General features: G+C 37.8%; 1 protein-coding gene across 2 annotated transcripts in view; it reads left to right on the forward strand.

Moving 5' to 3' along the window:
- Window positions 1–15199, forward strand: part of sntg1 (syntrophin, gamma 1) — a 118160-nt gene that overhangs the window by 30109 nt on the left and 72852 nt on the right. For both annotated transcript variants that reach the window (XM_062022529.1, XM_062022530.1), the window contains exon 2: window positions 13956–14200. The gene's annotated coding sequence lies outside the window, so the exon portion shown is untranslated. The remainder of the gene's footprint in view (window positions 1–13955; window positions 14201–15199) is intronic.

Consider the following 15199-nt stretch of genomic DNA (forward strand, 5'->3'; position numbering starts at 1 on the left):
CTGAACCTGCATTTGTGGCTTGGTCTGTCCACAGCGGATTACTAGGTGCAAGACACACACTTTATCTTCCTGGTTACTGTATCGCTACGTGTTTGGCATTATTTAAGACTTTATCGTGCCTGTAAAAGGACAGGTTGCCTCTTCTGTGGCATTAATGAGATTTAAAGGAGTGTTGTTAGTCCGATGTTGATGTGATAAAACCTCTTTCTTGTTTGGAAGATACACACAATTGTAACTGTTATTTCTTACTGCACATAATAAATATGTACAATGTGTTTGTAAAATTGTCATTAAATGTATAAACGTAATATTGCCTGACAAAAAGTGATTTGACGTAATATTTTGATATTACGTCGTATTTCAACAAGTAAACAGTACAGTAGGTACTTGATTTATATATATGTCATTCCCATAGGGTATTCTAGTAGAATATGCAGAGATAAGATGTGTCAATATCAAAATGTTACTTGAAATAAATGTTTGGCAGCAACAGAGCGGCCATTTGGGTAGATATTTGCTCTAAAAAGGGTATTTCAACAAGTAAACAGTACAGTAGGTACTTGATTTTGATATATGTAATGCCCATAAGGGTATTCTAGTAAAATATGCAGAGATGAGATGTGTCAGTATCAAAATATTACTTGAAATCAATTTTTGGCAGCAGCAAAGTGGTTGTTTTGGTATATTTTAGCTTTGTAAGGGGTATTTCTACAAGTAAACAGTACAGTAGGTACTTGATTTATATATATGTAATGCTCATAAGGGTATTGTAGTAAAATACGCGTGTGTAAATATGCGATGTGTAAATATCAAAATATTACGTCGAATCACTTTTTGCCAGGCAATATTACATTTATTGACAATTTTACATAAATTAATACATCCAAACACGTTGTACATATTTATTATGTGCAGGAAGAAATAAAAGTTACAATTGTGTGTATCTTCCAAACAAGAAAGAGGTTTTATCACCTCAACATCGGACTAACAACACTCCTTTAAATCTCATCAATACCACAGAAGAGGCAAACTGTCCTTTTCCGGGCACGATAAAGTCTTAAATAATGTCAAACACGTAGCGATACAGTAACCAGGAAGATAAAGTGTGGGTCTTACACCTAGTAATCCGCTGTGGACACACCAAGCCAAAAATGCAGGTTCAGCGAGCGCTGCGCGCCCCGCGAAGAACATACATTTGTGGCAGGCATTCACATTTTGCCACATGGGGGAAAGTCCTAGTTGGAAATACAGCCGAATTAACTCCTGAACTGGCATTTTCACTCACACCTCAAACCATGCGCACGCATCCAATGCTTTCTGGTGTGCACAAGAAACTATCTGGTGTGCACGAGAAACTATCTCGTGCGCACCAGAAACTATCTTGTGCGCACCAGATATGTATCTCGTGCGCACGAGTTACATATCTAAAAAAAAATGTTCCCCCATGTCCCTTTAGGGGCTCCGTACATATCTGACGTGGTACTGTCAAAATTAAAATAATTGTATAAAACAAATGAAACATGAAAAAATTAAGAAATAAAATTGTATTATAAGCCAGTGGTACCGTCGTAGTTGGTCGTAGTCGGTTGATTAGAGAGAAGGTCGTGGCCATATCCCCATGTCACCGCTGGTGTTGTGCCAAAATGTGATTCCCTGCCAAAAATGGATTTCATTTGCGGGAGCGCGCACTGCTTGCTAAACCTGCATTGCTTGGCTTCGTCTGTCCACAGCGGATTACTAGGTGTAAGACAAATATTTTATCTTTGTGGTTATTGTACCGGTGAGTTTTCTGTGGCTTTCTATGGCTCGTATGGTTCTGGTGCCACTTCCTGTTTTCGCAACTTATGATTGGATACTCACTTGGATACGCTGTGAGTAATCCAATCACAGCGTTAAGCCAGCTAGAAGGCCTTCCTGACAACAACTTGTGATCTGATTGGCTATTGCAATTATCTATCACCTGTATGTGTCTGTTCACTTACAGTGCACAGAGAAGGACCCCGGGCAGATTTCATACAGCATGGCAACATAAGCTAGCTGAATTATGATTGGATACAAACTCTAACCTAAAAACAACAGCACTACGAGCATAATATGACATGAAGAGAATATGAATACTTTTAGATATTTAGGGAAAGCAAACAAAAATGTACTTTTATCTTTGATTATGATCATGATTTCTGGTTATGTTAGGCCAGCAGAGAAGGCCCCTGTCAACTACCTATTTTTCCATGACTAAACCAGGACGATAACGAAGCTACAATGACAAAAACATTGACGAAATTAAGTACAAATTTCCCCTCCAATGCTGTCTTGATCCTGTTACAGCTCTTCGGCATGGGCTAAGTGTGTGATTTGCAATTCTTTACCTGAACACTAGGGGCAGTGTTTTTCTGAGATTGAGCAAGCACGACTGCTTCAGGTGTCGTAGTTGTGAACAATGGTGACTGAAGTGACATCCAGATCATTGTTAGAGCTGGAACTGATCGATATGGAAGTTGCTTTTATTGTACAACAAGGTGTTCAATTTAAACATGGTGCTTTCACGAACTAAAAAAGCCGACCAATCCCAACTCTTCGGTTGGAAATTAATGGAGGAAAGGTGCACATCAAGCTCTACCGGATTGTTTGGAGACGGTGGAGTGAGCAGTGACGCTCTATCATAATAACTTAAGGCTTTTAAGCTCTCCCATTGGAAATTTGACATTTCCTACAAATGTGGTTATGTAATCCCTGCCAAACATTTTGTTAGACTTACAAATTGTAGCAGCTCGTGTGGCATTCGTGCAGGTCAGGAGTCATCATATTACGTTTATGCTGGTAGTATTACGAATGTTCAGAAAATATTTTGACTTTTTTCGCACAAAAAGATGACTTACCGGTAGTTTTTTTCTGGGGGGGAAAAATGACACAAAACAACTTTGTTTCTTAAAATGAATTGACTTTTTTTTTATCTAAAACGGCAACATATTTTTTTTCAACATTTAACCTTTTTTGTATTGTTGATAAATGCTGAAGTTTTACCTACTTGGTTATGAATTCATATGTTTTATTGATTATGGCATATTCACTACATCCTCCTGAGAATCAGCATTCTCTGCAATGGTCAATTTCTTTTGTGAGAGTTAAATAGTCCTGATGCAAAGCACAAATGTCCTCCGCAGTGTACGTTGGTTCTCAGGAGGATATTATTGTTGGCAAAGTGTTAATTACCCTGCAATTCATTGCCTAATTAAAGAAACAGCTATGGTTTTTATTATTTATTGTGTTGTTTTCTATCTTGATTATTAATATTACTACTATTATTCTCCCAATGTTACGTTTAATTAACTTATTATTGTATTATTTATATTTTATTTTTACATACAGTACAGGTTCAAAGTTTGGACACACCTTCTCATTCAATGCATGTTCTTTATTTTCATGACAATTACATTCTTCTATTTTTTTGTACAGCACTTTGCCTGTGTATGGAAAGTGCCAAGTAAATACATTTTGATTTGATTTGATTTGATTATTTGAACACGTTGTGCACCAATTGGTCAAAGAGGCCTCTAGAAATGGGGAATCAGGAGAAAGGAGCTGTAGGGGGGGCTTAAAGAGGCACGAGTAGCTTGTTCAAGGCTGAAGATGGAGTGAAAACCACAGGAAGACAAATGAGGACTTCTTGAGTCATGCAAAGCTGCTCTATCTAGTGGCATCCCGCAATAAAACCGAGCTCTGAAAAAGAGCGTAATTGGACTTGGAAACGCGGTCTCTGTCTTGTGGGAGAAAGATGCTGACACAGACGCATCGTCACCTTGCATGCCAGGCCTGGGATACGTTTTAAGTTGATATCTGGCGGTGGAGGGCATACATCACAGACTGGAAGGCCAAAAGCTCAGCCTATAAATGAGTGCACTAATTTACTGCTTCGCCCATCACTCATGCGGCCTGGAGAGTGCAGGAGCTTCATGACACTTTCACATTGTGACAAATGTACACAAAGGTTCCTTTAAATGCAGAATTAAACTACACGGGTTAGCGCAGGGGTCGGCAACCCAAAATGTAGAAAGAGCCATATTGGACCAAAAATACAAAAAAAAAAATCCTTCTGAAGCTGAAAAAAATTAAAAGCCTTATTTAAGTCGTGTAATGAATGCAACACATGGTGTAAGTGTTTTAACTATTAACTATCGCAAATCTTCGTTGATAGAAAATGTTGAAATGTAATATTTATTTTACAAATTTTTGTAACATTGGAAAACATTTGGAAAACGGAGGCTTCTCAAAGGGTGAGATAAGTCCTGGAAATTACTGACTTAGAATGGCTAAAGGTATAGATGTGTGTCCAAGTTAAAGGAAAGGGCAGGCTGTCTTCTTCTAATGTATTTATTACAATCTTTACAAGCTGGGTAACGTTTGCTGTGGTCTATAACGACATGTCACACAAACTATTAGATGGATGATGTGTCATGACACATGCAAATATAAATTAAATACACAGAGGACATAAGTAAATGAAATTAAATGAGCTCAAATATACCTACAAACGAATCATAATGATGCAATGTGTACATACAGCTAGCCTAAATAGCATGTTAGCCTTGATTAGCTTGCAGTCATGCAGTGACCAAATATGCCCGATTAGCACTCCACACAAGTCAATAAAATCAACAAAGCTTACCTTTGTGCATTCACGCACAGCATAAAAAGTTTGGTGGACAAAATGATACAAAGAAGGAGTGGCATAAAACAGGTCTTACTGTGGCAGCGCCGGAGAACGTTGTACATGTAAACAAACTACGGTGCGTTCAAGGGCCGCCAAAATTAGTAGGACAAAACGGCGCTCACCAAATCCTCTCATCAGTGAAGCATGTTTAATATAAACAGTGGGATTTCTAAGAATTAGGAAATGTGTGTCATGCTTGCTCTCTTATAGAAACAATATTTAAAAAATAATTGTATATTTTTTCCACCATCTTTTAAATTTTCCTACATTTTTGAAAAAGCTCCAGGGTGACACTAAGGCCGCACTAAAGAGCCGCAGGTTGCCGACCCCCAATAACTAAATAACCCACTGGCTGCTGTAATACAGTAGCAGCTCTGTCTACAACCACACTCTGTCTATTCCATCTAGTCGAACACGCAGGAAGTAAAGCCAGCATCCATTTTCCAGTAAAACTAGATTTTCTGAAGCCCCGTGCAGACAGCTGCCTCGTTTCAAGGAGAAACGTCCATTCATCAACGAGTCTGTGAGATTGAGATGTCCCGCTAGCATCTTTGCATCATTCAGTCAATTTCCTCTCCATTGTGTCAGAGGCACCATTCGGAGAAACAAGGCTTTGGCAATTTGGTGGTGCTGTACATTTCTGATGGAGTGCTTTTATATGTATGTATGTATGTATATATATATATATACAGGTAAAAGCCAGTAAATTAGAATATTTTGAAAAACTTGATTTATTTCAATAATTGCATTCAAAGGGTGTAACTTGTACATTATATTTATTCATTGCACACAGACTGATGCATTCAAATGTTTATTTCATTTAATTTTGATGATTTGAAGTGGCAACAAATGAAAATCCAAAATTCCGTGTGTCACAAAATTAGAATATACTTGAAATCTCCATCTCCATAGAGCAGGTCAGCAGCAGGAAGCATGAAGTGCTCTAAAACTTGCTGGTAGACGGCTGCGTTGACCCTGGAAAAAAGAGCTGGACTGCTGCTGAGTGGTCCAAAGTCATGTTTTCTGACGAAAGCAAATTTTGCATTTCCTTTGGAAATCGAGGTCCCAGAGTCTGGAGGAAGACAGGAGAGGCACAGGATCCACGTTGCCTGAAGTCTAGTGTAAAGTTTCCACCATCAGTGATGGTTTGGGGTGCCATGTCATCTGCTGGTGTCGGTCCACTCTGTTTCCTGAGATCCAGGGTCAACGCAGCCGTCTACCAGCAAGTTTTAGAGCACTTCATGCTTCCTGCTGCTGACCTGCTCTATGGAGATGGAGATTTCAAGTTCCAACAGGACTTGGCGCCTGCACACAGCGCAAAATCTACCCGTGCCTGGTTTACGGACCATGGTATTTCTGTTCTAAATTGGCCCGCCAACTCCCCTGACCTTAGCCCCATAGAAAATCTGTGGGGTATTGTGAAAAGGAAGATGCAGAATGCCAGACCCAAAAACGCAGAAGAGTTGAAGGCCACTATCAGAGCAACCTGGGCTCTCATAACACCTGAGCAGTGCCAGAAACTCATCGACTCCATGCCACGCCGCATTAACGCAGTAATTGAGGCAAAAGGAGCTCCAACCAAGTATTGAGTATTGTACATGCTCATATTTTTCATTTTCATACTTTTCAGTTGGCCAACATTTCTAAAAATCCCTTTTTTGTATTAGCCTTAAGTAATATTCTAATTTTGTGACACACGGAATTTTGGATTTTCATTTGTTGCCACTTCAAATCATCAAAATTAAATGAAATAAACATTTGAATGCATCAGTCTGTGTGCAATGAATAAATATAATGTACAAGTTACACCCTTTGAATGCAATTACTGAAATAAATCAAGTTTTTCAAAATATTCTAATTTACTGGCTTTTACCTGTATATATATATATATGTGTATATATATATATGTATATATGTATATATATATATATATATATATATATATATATATATATATATATATATATATATATATATATATATATATATATATATATATATATATATATATATACATACATATAAAAGCACATGTATGTATGTGTATATATATATATATATATATATATATATATATATATATATATATATATATATATATATATATATATATATATATATACATACATATAAAAGCACATGTATGTATGTGTATATATATATATATATATATATATATATATATATATATATATATATATATAAAAGCACTCCATATATATATATATATATATATATATATATATATATATATATATATATATATATATATATATATATATATATATATATATATATATATGTATATATATATATATATATATATATGGAGTTACGCTGACTCAAGTTAAAAGACAGCAAAAGGGCTCTTACATTGAGAGACAAGAGGACGGGATGATGAGGTATTCTGGCGGAGGACACTTGAACTTCTCAGAGACATTTTTCAGGTGGAACATTTATTTTTATATGTGGATTCATTCACATCCATCACACACACAGCTGCTTCTGCTGCTTCTGTGCACTTAAACACTAAAATACATCACCGGCTTCCTCCATCTCTGTTGCCGTCCTACCCCATGCTCTGTATACATTATACAGACCTACACCGACCACAGTAGTAAGTTAGTTATTGATCCAGCTGCCAGATACTCCCCACACCAATTAAATGATTAATACTTTGATCAATAAACCATTATAAACATCGCAGAAGGAGAATTTAGGGTCGTTTTTATTTTGGCATAGCTTTTGTTGCATTGAACAGTCAATGCAATCCCATTATGGAGCAGCAGAGTCCACATAATACAATTTAGTAGTTTTGTTTTTGATTTTTTTTTATTCCTCATGAATTATAACATATGCATGTTTAAGATTTAATAGGACAAGTAACCATATTTGTTAAAAAATTGACCCAAAATACTTCACTCACTATTGACAGTAAAACCGCAGGATTTTTCATGTTCGGATCGCTGTTAGGGATGTGATTAAAAGTATGGATTAGGGCAGAGGTGTCAAACTAATTTTAGCTCAGGGGCTACATGGAGGAACATCTATTCCCAAGTGGGCCGGATTGGTAAAATCATGGCATGATAACTTACAAATCAAGACAACTCCAGGTTGTTTACTTTGTTTTACTTTGTCCAAAAAGAGAACAAGCACATTATGAAAACGTACAAATCACAAATAATCCTCTGGACAAAACACTTCAAGTTTGTTGAAAATTCTGAGGAAATTGGTGCAGTTTCAAAAACCCGATGAGCTTAGACTTTGTCTCCGTGTATCTACAAAACCAGGATTAAGCTTTAAATCACAGTCTTTCTGGGATTGAACAAAAACACAACACATAAACTCTTCTAGGTATCAAATACCTCCTTTGTCATGTCCACGTATCAATCCAGTGCTAACTCAACAAACCGTAAGAAACGGAGGTAAAATCTATTCAAAAGGGTTTAGTCTTCTCGTTTTTTACAGAGACATTATGGGGGAGTAAGGGTGCGAAATAACGATGTGTTCGAAGCAGAAGACATAAAACGGCAAGTTTTAAGTTTCATTTTGGTCGAGGGAGAGGAGCCGCAGCCACGCTTTACTTTGTACCTCTTGCTAGTCCTAACAGAATCGCTATTGTGACATCCAGTGGACACATTTAGAACAGCAGTTTTTTCTATTAAAAAAATGGAGCTCATTTTAGTACTTGGCAAACTCATCACGTGGCCCGGATAAAACCTGATCCAGCCCGCGTGCCTTATGTTTGACACCCCTGGTTTAGGGTTTTGTTTGGTTTTGGGGTTTGAGTTAGGCTCGATTTAGGGTTTGTTTTACGACTAGGTTTAGGGCGGGCATTAAAACCTTAAACATAGACAGGATTAGGGTTAGAGCTAAAATTTGAGTCTAGATTTTGGGTTCAGGTTTAGAGATATTGTTAGGGTTTGGACTAGGATTACAGTTTGGCGTCTGGATCTAGACTATGATTAAGGTTAATACTATAATTACTGTCTAGGTTTAGAGCTAAGACTAGAGTTTAGGGTAGGATAGGATTTCTGTTAAGGAATTGCTGAGGTTTAGGGTTAGAAACAAGAATATAATTAGAGGTTAGAGATGACAGAGTTTAGGCATTTGGTTCTGGCGGGGGTCAGCAACCTGTGGCCTTAGAGCCACATGCTCCCTGAAGCTTTTTCAAAAATATATGAAAATGGAAATAGATGAGGGGAAACAATAATTTTTTTTTGTAATATGTTTCTGTAGGAGGACAAACATGACACAAACCTCCCTTATTGTTAGAAATCCCACTGTTTATCTTAAACATGCTTCACTGATGAGAGTAGTTGGCGAGCGCTGTTTTTGTCCTACTAATTTTGGCTTGAACTCTCCGTAGTTTGTTTACATGTACAACTTTCCCCGACACTGCCACAAAAAGACGTGTGCCACTCCTTCTTTGTCTCATTTTGTCCGCCAAACGTTTTATGCTCTGCGTGATTGCACAAAGGTGAGCTTTGTTGGCGTGCTAATCGGGCATATTTGGTCAGTGCATGACTGCAAACTAATCAATGCTAACATGCTATTTAGGCTAGCTGTACGTACATATGGCATCAATATGCTGCGTTTGTTGGTATATTTGAGCTCATTTATTTTCCTTTACTTATGTCCTCTTTGTATTTAATTTACATAAGCATTTGGTTTGGGTTATGACTAGGATTTGAGGCTCGAGCTAGAATTAGAGAGGCGGATTTGTTTAGGGAGTATTATTGTGTTTAGTGTACGGTAGGGTTCGGGCTTGGATTACAATTTAGTGTTTTGATCTGGACTATGAATGGCGATAGCGTTAGGATTCCAGGTAAGGGTTAAAGATGGGATTATTGTTTAGGGTTAGGACTCGGATTGGAGTTTAGGTTAGAATAGGATTTCTGTTAGGGTAAAGGTTGGGTTTAGTGTTAGAAATAAGAATAGGGTTAGGAGTTATGGCTAAAATTCAAGTCTAGGCTTTTGGTTAAAGGGTAACTGCACTTTTTGGGGAATTTTTCCTATTACTACGGTTAGTGAAGTGAAGTAATATTTATATAGTGCTTTTCTCTGGTGACTCAAAGCGCCTTACATAGTGAAACCCATTATCTAAGTTAAATTTAAACCAGTATGGGTGGCACTGGGACCAAGTGGGTAAAGTATCTTGCCCAAGGACACAACGGCAGTGACTAGGATGGTGGAAGCGGGTATCGAACCTGGAACCCTGAAGTTGCTGGCACGGCTGCTCGAGCAACCGAGCCACGGGTTCAAACTAGGATTATAGTTTACAGTTTGCAGTATAATTGGGGTTTAGGACTAGGATTCCAGGTTAGGGTTAAGACTGAGATAATTGTTTAGGGTTAGGACTCCAACTACAATTAGAGTTTATGTAAGAATAGCATTTGTGTTTTGTTAAGGGTTAGGTGTAGAGCAGGTCCATTCAACTGGCGGACCACGAGCCACATTCGATCCGCCGAAGCTCTTGATTTTGAAACAACACCCATCTAGGCTAGATGAAAACATTCAAAATAGGGTTGCTCATGTATGCAGTACTCCCGCCACCCCCAAAAAGGGCAACAGCGAAGCATATGTGTCACAATGACGCAGCAGTGGGTGTGTAGAGGAAGATGGCAAAATTGACCCTGAAGAAAATCTAAATAAATCCCGAAAATTGGACTTTTAACAGGGACCTGACAAGAAAGTATGAATGTATTGAAATTGCTGACTTTCTTGTGATGTCTTTTGTATTCGTGGTCATGTTGTTTTGGGCTGTTTAACCCTAGCGATCGAAAATGGTTAAATACTTGTAGCACTGAATTTGACCAGTAGAGGGTGGTAAAGCTACACATTAGGTTTAATTGTGTTAAACCACATATGTGCAATGTTTGCTGTGTATTAACACTAAACCTTCTACTCTATTCATGGAACACACACATAAAACATATCAAATAAATGGATGGTATACTTTTGTAGTGTTTTTATTTTCAGTCGTATAAACCTAAATAAAGGAAGACATATAAAGAAATAAAATTATGAGGAAGAAAAATAAATAAAAAAAGGAACATCGGTCATCAACAACACTTAGCCTCTTTTTCTTCATGTTGTTAAGTATCTAGCTGGCTGCACACGCTGGAAGCGAGTAGCTAGGGCAGAATAATGAATTTATTGACAGAGCAGTGGGTAAGTTAATGTGTTACTTTGTAAAAGAGTAAACACAGTCTTAAAATTATATATAACCCGTGGAGGCACTTTCTAAAGTAAAATCCAAATTCTGATGTCCTGCCCCTGAGACCTTGGGCTCTTGAAACTGTGGCCCTCTTGATTATGTAGTTGAAAAGCCCTGGTTTTGTCATGACTTGGACTATGGTGCCGTTTCCTGCGTGGATTGTTTTCCCGAGATGCATAAGAATTGGATCGGACATGTAATATTCAAGGTAAATACATGATTTAATTATTTCTCTAAAAAGTGTAAACAAAAGGCGCGCACAAGGCGGAGACACAAAACTGGCTAAAAAACAACATTTAAGCTTAACGTAGACTATGGACATGAAACAAAAGAACTGCTAAACGTGACATTAAGTAAACAAAAACTTACTTGAAAAAGCATGGAAACGAGCATGGAACAATGGCATGGAATGAGCATAAACAGAGTGCAGAGTAATGACGCCAGGTCGACTACCTGGCAACTATGGCTTAAATAACAGTCTCTCTGATATAAACCGGTATCCATATTGCTCCATTTTTAGTGTAATAATGCTCATTGTCATTTCTGTATTTTTTTTTTATTTTTTTTTTTAATTTTCGTGAAAACTAATGGGTCGCCATGGTGACAAAACAAACAAGGATGCGTAAAAAACAGGAACTCATGGAGTTTTAACCAAACAGAACATAACTAAACTAGACATGATCACAAGACATGACATGTTTATGGTTATAAATAGTATACTGTTAGGAGTTAGGGCTAAATGATAGGTTTGGGTGAGGGATTAGGGCTAGGGTTGGTGTTAGGCTAGTGTTAGTGTTTGGTTTGGTTTGAGTTTATGGATATTGGTTCAGGGTTAGGACCAGTGTTGGGACTAACGCGTTACTGTAACGCAGTTAGTTTCGGCGGTAACTAGCAATCTAACGCGTTATTTTTTATATTCAGTAACTTAGTTACCGTTACTACTTGATGCGTTACTGCGTTATTTTACGTTACTTTTTGTGTAGTATCGGCTAGAAACAGAAGATCTGAGTGTGTTTTGTGGCAGCGCTGCGGTGTCGTTCTTCTGAATCTCTTGTGTCACACGGAGGAGGCGCGCTGTGTGTGTGTCTGGGTGTGGGAAGGGGAGGGAGGGGAGGGGTGCGCGCAGCAGCATTCGTGAGGGAGGGGCGGAGACAGAGAGAGCGAGAGAGTTGTTAACACGCATGCGCCGCCAGGCTCAGCTTTTTATTGATAGATTTTTTCAGATTTAATTTTTTATTATCTTTAGCAGGGGTGTCAAAAGTGTGCCCCGGAGGCCATTTGTGGCCCACAGCTAATGTTTTAAAGGCCCACGGCACATTCTAAAAATACTATTAAAATAAACAAAAACATAACAAAAGTGAAATAAAAAAGCTTAAAGGTGAAATTTAATTTAGAAAAAGTTGCAATGTTGACTAATAAAACAAAGCTGTTTTTTTTTCTTTCAAACTGTCATTGCTCAAAACATAATATTGAATCAAAATCAATTTAATTATGAATTATAGTACACACACTCTGTCAATTCTCTTATATACTCTTTCCTTCTAGACTTCTAGAGTGTTTGATTATCACACCACTCTAAATGAATAGACTATAAAGTTCACAAACATAAAGAGGGATCCTTGTGGGCCAGGCCAATATTTCCTTATCTCTAAACTAAAACTGGGGAAATGTGTAGAGTGTTCTGGGCTTCAGACATGATTTTATTTCAGAATTCCTTGAGAGAAAAAACGCCTGGTTAGGCTTTGGTATGTAAAAATAAAGTTAAAGTACTTATTTGGTTTACAGCTATGTTGTTATTATGCTGTTTGTTACTTATGCATGTTATGTTGCAGCTATTTAAAATAGTTTTGTCAATTTGTTCTGGCCTGAAAAAAGTTGGCCCTTTGAAACATATCTTTGTCTTTGTGTGTTGTATGTAGACCACATTGCTTAGCAGAGTTCAGTGATGCAAATGCATGTCGAGTTGATCAACAGATTGTATTATTCTCCAGTGTAATAACAATACTGAAATGAAGGCTAAAAGGGCATTAATGGGAGCTTTAAAAAAATAAGTAACTAAATAGTTACTTTTCACAGTAACGCATTACTTTTTGGTGTAAGTAACTGAGTTAGTAACTGAGTTACTTTTGGGATAAAGTAACTAGTAACTGTAACTAGTTACTGGTTTTCAGTAACTAACCCAACACTGGTTAGGACTAGGATTGGTTTTCGATCTAGACTTACAGTGTAAAGCTTGTATTAGAACTAGAAATGGGGGTTTGGGCTCATACTGAGGTCTGTGCTAGTGTAGTCCTTGAAATGAAAAATTAAAAACAACCTTCTGAAAAGTTAAAATAATTGTGTTGTAATGTATCGTCATAGTGTAGGTGGTTTTTTTTTAAGGTTGAATATGCATAACAGAAGAATCACCGTACAAATTAAATCTAATAAAAACATTTTGGTGAGCCATATTTGATAAAAACAGGTGTGATGTATTTCTTTTAGAAGACGAGTAGAGAGATAACCTCCCTGTGAGGAAGCTTTTGAGTTTAACTTCGGTACAATATTAATATTTAAGTCTGTTTTTGGGCTGTTTGCTTGAAGGTCAACGCTTTAAATTTCAGTTCTTTTATTCTCCCTCAGATCTTCCTCTTGCTCGTTTCTGGTCCAGATGGGACTCTGACAAATACATTTGCAAGTTATATGAAGGCCACTCTTGCCGTATCATCAGAGGTGGATGATGTATGCATGAAATATACTGTATGTTCATGCAAAAACGCAACACTGCGGCTCATCAGAAGGGCCAGCAAAGTATCCTAACAAGCAGTGCATGTTGTTGTGTGCTGAATGCAACAATAAGGGTTAATTACATTTTTGACAGGGTATTACAAGCCAGACTTTTTAAAGGATTCTTTCTCAAGACTGAATCTCTTGTTTATGTGGGAATTGGAGCTAACAATTGCCTCTGATTCCACACAAACACACATACACGCACACAGAGTCTGAAGTGTTTAATCAGCAACATTCAGTCTTGTTTCCTCACAGGAGATTTTGCTCTGCAGCAGCTCGTCACCTGAAAGTGGCACCGGAATGATACCCTGAGGTGCACCGCCCGAAGCCAGGCCCCTGGAGAGGCGACGGAGATCGCTGTCTCCATCCCCTTCTTCCTGCGCCTCCACTATTAAAGCGCCACAGAGATGCGGGGAGGACCCCTCTGATCTAGGATCAGCCGGGTGTTAGATGGCCTGATCTCAACATCAAAACAGCTGGGGGAGGGCCTCTCTAGTGAAGTAAGTCTCCCACCGTGGGGGCCAGGGAAACCAGTTTTGTTCCGCGCTGCTTGTCGAGTCAAGTGGCAGTCATGTTTGATTAAGTGAGCAAGGCTGGTTGATGCAAATGAGGCTCGCTCAAGCAGATGTGTTCGCAAGCATGGAACTTTAATGGCGATGTTCTTTTACAAGTTCTCTACGTATAACAGAATCGGGTGGAACATTTATTTGAACCATATTACCATCAATGATTCCTTGTTGCTCATTACTTCTGGATATTATTTTTTTGGTACTTGAGCAATAGAGTGATGTGACTCTGCGTGTAAATGGATGAACAGTTGTGCAAAGCGACAAACATATTGTCATTTTGGTGCAGAAAATTTAATTTTTTTCAATTTGCATTGATTTTTCAAAAATAATTACTATACGGCTTTTAACTTACTCAGAGTTGCTTTTATTTACATTTACATCATACATGTGTGTAAAAGGACAAATGGTTGTGTGAAGCAACAAGCAGACAAAGTAAACATTATTTCAGTAAATGTAGCATTAAATGTATAAAGATAATAATAAATGTTATCTATACAGTGCTTTTCAAAAATTTGAATACGCTTTACAGCAGGCCTGGGCAATTATTTTGACTCGGTGGGCCAGATTTAGAGAAAAAGTGTGTCTGGGGGCCGGTATATCTATTTTTAAGAACACTAATACAAAACCTCACAATAATGTCTGATTGAATGCTAAAAACGTTATGACAGACCGCCTTAAAAAACAGAATGGAATTTTAATTTTTTTTTACTGAATGAGACACCCAAAATGTACAAAACACTGAATATTGACAACATATGAACGTCACGCCCCCTCTTGATCGACATATTTTATAATCAAGCGAAACGCAACAAAAATGCAACAAACACAGCAAAGTATGAATGCGAAGGGTAAAAAACCCCCACCTACAATATGATGTATCTGATATATCACTAAGTTTTAGAACTTTGTTGTAAAATCTCCTTCCGTGTC

Source organism: Entelurus aequoreus, linkage group LG16 (assembly GCF_033978785.1).
Source record: "Entelurus aequoreus isolate RoL-2023_Sb linkage group LG16, RoL_Eaeq_v1.1, whole genome shotgun sequence".
NCBI classification, from domain to species: domain Eukaryota; kingdom Metazoa; phylum Chordata; class Actinopteri; order Syngnathiformes; family Syngnathidae; genus Entelurus; species Entelurus aequoreus.